Below are 6,000 nucleotides of genomic sequence, written 5' to 3' on the forward strand. Positions count from 1 at the left end.
CAGGAAACGCAGGTTTGATCCCTGGGTCGGGAAGATACTCTGGAGAGGGAATGGCTACCCACCCCAGTATTCTTGTCTGGAGCATTCCAGGGACAGAGGAGCCTGGCAGGCTACAGTCCATGTGGACACAAACAGTTGGACGTGACTGAGCAACTAATTCTTTCACTTGGATGTTTGAAATACTTCCCCCCAAATAATAGTAATAAAGTGGCACAAACAGGAAAGCCCTTCATTATCTCATTAATCCTCTCAGGTTCTATGCTTATGAGTTAGCAAATAATTCTGCTCCTTTTCTTAGCCATAGTAAAGCAAAATATCTCTGGCAGCAAGCCTATGCATCATGTGAAAGCTATTTAATGAAGAACAAGCATATTCTGGGCTTATTAGTATCTTAACCTAAAAGTGTCAACTGACAAAAAAAAAAAAATGAGGAAATAAAAAAGCTTATTGAACAAGTTTTGCCATGAAATAGAGAACAGTGGCATATAGATGAGGAAACAATGGAAACAGTGACAGACTATATTTTCTTGGACTCCAAAATTACTGCAGATGGTGACTGCAGCCATGAAATTAAAAAATGCTTGCTCCTTGGATGAAAAGTTATGACCAACCTAGACAGCATTTTTAAAAGCAGAGACATCACAAAGGCAAAGGAGAAAAGGAAAGATATACCTATTTGAATGCAGAGTTCCAAAGAATAGCAAGGAGAGATGAGAAAGCCTTCCTCAGTGATCAGTGCAAAGAAAGAGAGGAAAACAATAGAATGGGAAAGACTAGAGATCTCTTCAAGAAAATTAGAGATACCAAGGGAATATTTCAGGCAAAGATGGGCTCAATAAAGGACAGAAATAATATGGACCTAAAAGAAGCAGAAGATATTAAGAAGAGGTAGCAAGGATACATAGAAGAACTGTACAAAAAAGATCTTCATGACCAGATGATCATGATGGTGTGATCACTCACCTAGAGCCAGACATCCTGGAATGTGAAGTTAAGTGGGCCTTAGGAAGCATCACTATGAACAAAGGTAGTGGAGGTGATGAAATTCTAGTTGAGCTATTTCAAATCCTGAAAGATGATGTTGTGAAAGTGCTGCACTCAATATGCCAGGAAATTTGGAAAACTCAGCAGTGGCCACAGGTTGGATGGCATCACCGACTCGATGGACATGGGTTTGGGTGGACTCCAGGAGTTGGTGATGGACAGGGAGGGCTGGCATGCTGCGGTCCATGGGGTTGCAAAGAGTCAGACACGACTGAGTGACTGAACTGAACTGAACTAGTTTAGAGAATAAGCCATTATACAAAATAATAGGATAAAAATTAAAAAGGAAATTAATATATGTTTTATGGACCAAATTGTGTCCCTCAAATTTTATATGTTGAAATCCCAATAACTCAGAATGTGGCCTTATTTGGAGATATGGTCCTTACAGAGATAATCAAGTTAACAGGAGGTCACTAGGGTGAGTGTTAATCCAAATGACTAGCATCCTTATAAAAAGAGGAAATATGGATACAGACACAAATACAGCGAGATTGCCATGTGAAGATAAAGAAATATATCAGGGTTATTTTCTACAAGCCAGGGAGTACCAAAGATTGCCAGCAACCATCAGAAGCTAGGTGAGAGGCATGTAACTGTTTCTTCCTTGTAGCTCTCAGGAGGAACCAGTTTTGCTGACTCCTTGAAGTGACATTTCTAGCCCAGAATTGTGAGACAGTAAGTTTTGATTGTTTAGTACTCCTGGTTTTTGATAACTTGTTATGGTAGTGTAACAAATATAATATGATTAAATGCCAAAAGTGTGATTATAGTAATAATGATTGAGATAGCTGAAGCTTTTATTTTCTGAATTCATATTTTGGATTAAGCTTTATGTTGAGTAATTTATAGAAGTAATCTTCTGTAATCTCTGCAACAATCCTGAGAGACAGATATTAGTCTCACTATAGATTTTCTTTTTAAAAAATAGAGAAATCTTGATAGTATCACTGTTGGCAGTAGAGAAGTGATTGAAACTCAAATATGTCTAACCTCAAAATGGATGTCTCTCATCAGCACTCTGCATTACTTTTGGGAAAGAGCAGTAGGAGGAGCCACATGATTGAGTTTAGTGAGTTAGGAGCATATTGTCTATCAAAATGCAATAGAGTTCATGGGATGATGCCATGATTCTAGAGGTGGAACAAAGGAACAAACTGAAAATGTTGCAGTGGCTTGAAAAATGAAGCATACTGTTCATGAAGGAAGTATGTTGAGACCTCACATCAGAAAATATGGATGAATGTAGAATTGTCAGAGTTTGTGATGAAAAAATTATGAGAAGAAACCTCTTGAGATGGTGGATATAACTTCTGGTGCAGTAGCCCAAGCCTCAATATAAATAGTTGCTATTTGTTCTTCTGAGAATTTGGAACTTGTGGAAGATTTTGAAGAGGAGAGGGACATAACTCAATGGTATTAAAAAGAGTAATCAGAGAATATTTCACCCAGGGGATGGGAAGTGAAAGACTTACTTTACTGAAAGTTGAATGATGCTTCTGGGAAAACAGAAGAAATGTTCAGAAGTAGTGTACCTTTCCAAAAGAGACCAGCTTATCTCTATATGAAATACTATGAGAAGGTCCTCTTTGAAGCAGGAAGATGGACTACAACAGTGGTTCTCAAACATTAGCCAGCATCCAAATCACTTGCAGGCTTATTGAAACATAGTTTTGATTCAGTAGGTCTGGTGGTACCTGGGGATGTGCATTTTGCAGCACACGGAATCTTTGATCTTCAAAGGTCATGAGGAATCTTAGGTTGAGGTTAAGTTGATCACGGTTCTAAATTAGTATTAGTGTCTAAGTAGAGAAGACCAAAGCACATTATAGCCCTCTCCTCTCACAAATCACACACAGGAATGCTGATTTCACCACAGAATAGGGAAGGAGGGGCAATCTAGAATGGACACGCAATCACCAGAGCAAGGAGAGTGACAGTAGAAGAAAACAGGAAAGACACTGTTTGCAAATGATACCCACAGTGCAATGATGGGTCATTTGCCACAGTCCAACATCAAAGCAGGAGATGCAGTCTCTGGATAATAGAATTGCATACGCATTCTACCAACAAAGAGACGAGAGCAAGGACAGGGCAATTCTGGCTGGGCTTGAAAGTTCTAAAACACTGAGGGACCCTCTTTTTTTTTTTGGCTGCACCATCTGGCATGTGGGATCTTAGTTCCCTGACCAGGGATTGAACCTGCAATCCCCTGCATGTGGGCTTAACCACTGGGCCGCCAGGGAATTCCATGAGGGACCCTCTTTAAGAAAAAAAGAATATACAATGGTGAATAAAATACTGATAGGTCCTTCTAATAGACTTTAGCTTCAGTTAAATCCTTCTCTGGGTAGGGAAATCTCAAGTTATTGCCCTTTCAAGCTGAAACATAAATTAAAATTCTGTCTTTTTTTTTTTACTTTCTCATCCACAATTAAATATTTGTGATGTATAAATTATTTGCAATTATTTACCAATTATTCTGAACTGGAAGTTCATCATCTATATTATTGTATACGTAGTAATCCTGCTTAGTCACTAAATATGGTGCACAAATAAGAGTATATAAATGCAAATGTTAATATCTCTTGGCAACAACAGATTATTAGTTATAGTTATTTTACTATACTATATAGGCAATGACATTAAAAATACTCTCTTCCTCTGTTTTAGAATTTATTACATACTTACATATGATAAGTTTATGGATATAATCCTAACTAATAATAGGTTATATGTTTCTCAATGAGTCAAATGCTCTGTTTAGATGCTGTGATTTGTATGTTTAATAATCACAACAACCCAATTAAAAAGTTATTTCTACTATGTAAAAGAAGTAAAATGAAACACATGGAAATAACTTGTCAACATGTAGATCCATGGTTGATTCATGTCAATGTATGACAAAAACCACTACAATATTGTAAAGTAATTAGCCTCCAACTAATAAAAATAAATGAAAAAAAAATTATACGCCAAAAAAAAAAAAAGAAATAACTTGTCAGTGGACATGCAGGTTGGTGGAACCTGAGTGTGATTAACACCACCTGACTACAAAGTCTCTACTCATTCTTTTCCAGTCCTGACATATCATGTATGTTGATTTATAAATATAGCACATAAGGTAGACAGTGTATAAGTAATTATCCAGATACTTAATATTTATAAGTTCTTGTGGTTCTAGATACAGAAAATATTCATCATGGAATGGGACAATCAGACATTTAACCCTGACTTCATCCTGATGGGAATTTTTAGTTACACGCCCACTCACATCTTTCTCTTCTTTCTGGTCCTGGGCATCTTCACAATGGCGCACTTGGCAAACACTCTCGGCAAACACTCTCATGGTTCTCCTCATCTACCTGGACACGCGGCTCCACACCCCCATGTACTTCCTCCTCAGCCAGCTCTCCCTCATGGACCTCATGCTCATCTGCACCACTGTACCCAAGATGGCCCACAGCTACCTGTCTGGCAGGAAGTCCATTTCTCTAGCAGGATGTGAAGCCCAGATCTTTTTCTATGTGTCCCTATTTGGTGCTGAGTGCTTCCTGTTGGCTGTCATGGCCTATGACCGCTATGTTGCCATTTGCTACCCTCTTCAGTACCCCAGTCTCATGAACTGGAAACTGTGTGGACTCATGGCTGCCTCTTCATGGATCCTTGGTGCCTTTGATGGGATTGTTGATGTAGCTGCTACTTTGTCTTTCTCCTATTGTGGATCCCGAGAAATAGCTCAGTTCTTCTGTGACGTCCCAGCACTCCTACATCTCTCATGCACCGATACTTCCACATTCGAAACACTTATTTTCATCTGTTGTGTAGTAATGCTCCTCCTCCCTTTGTCACTCATCATCATCTCCTACACACGTGTAATTATAACCGTTATTCGCATGAGTTCTGGGGAGGGTCGGCACAAGGCTTTCACCATCTATACTTCACGTCTTATTGTTGTGGGGATGTACTATGGAGCAGCTATGTTCATATATATGAGACCCAATTCTAATCGATCCCCAACCCAGGACAAGATGGTGTCAGCCTTCTACACCATCCTCACTCCCACGCTGAATCCCCTTATATTCAGCCTCTGGAACAAAGATGTGGCCACAGTATTCAGTAAGGTACTAGGGAAGAGGTAATGTAGAGAACAAATTGGATAATGGTTTACAGGGATTCTTTTTTCTCTCATAACTACTCTCTCTTGCACATTTATTTGTGAAAAAAAAATGAAGCCCCACATGATTTAATAACAAATACACACAGACAATATATATGTGTGTGTGTGCATATATGTGTGTGTGTGTATATATATATACATACATATACATATACATATTTGTATTTGGGCTTTCTAGGCGGTGCCAATGCAGGAGACACAAGTAATGAGGGTTTGATCCCTAGGTCAGAAAGATCCCCTGGAGGAGGGCATGGCAACCCACTCCAGTAATCTTGCCTGGAAAATCTGCATGGACAGAGGAGCCTGGCAGGCTATAGTCCATGGGTCACAAAGTCAGACACGACAAAGCATGCACGCATGCTTGGTGATGTCAGCATCCTTTCTACCCCTTCTTATCCCTAAACTACTAATGCATTTTAGTAGCTCAATTTTTTTTCTTGCCTGTGCTGCACGGGTTTATGGGATCTTATTTCTCTGACCAGGTATTGAACCCAGACCCTCAGCAGTGAAAGCATTGAGCCCTAACCACTGGACTGCCATCTTGGCAGACTGTAGATTCATAGACAATGATACGAAATAATAGAGACATCCCAGTTTCTCACAGTGGTAAGTAACATCTTGAAAAACTAGAGTACAATAATACAACCAGAATGTTGACATTGATACAGTCAAGAAACAGAACACCTTTGAAACCACGAAGATTTTTCATGTGGCCTTAAATCACACCTGCCTCACTACCTCATCCTTACCCACGGAAGACACTAAGCTCTTCTCTA

At 39.3% G+C, this 6,000-nt stretch overlaps 1 pseudogene; it reads left to right on the top strand.

Moving 5' to 3' along the window:
* The first annotated feature begins 4,246 nt into the window (after window positions 1–4,246).
* On the top strand, window positions 4,247–5,186 carry LOC133059309 (olfactory receptor 2M3-like; annotated as a pseudogene).
* Window positions 5,187–6,000: the final 814 nt, after the last annotated feature.

This window comes from Dama dama, chromosome 7, assembly GCF_033118175.1.
Source record: "Dama dama isolate Ldn47 chromosome 7, ASM3311817v1, whole genome shotgun sequence".
Taxonomy (NCBI): domain Eukaryota; kingdom Metazoa; phylum Chordata; class Mammalia; order Artiodactyla; family Cervidae; genus Dama; species Dama dama.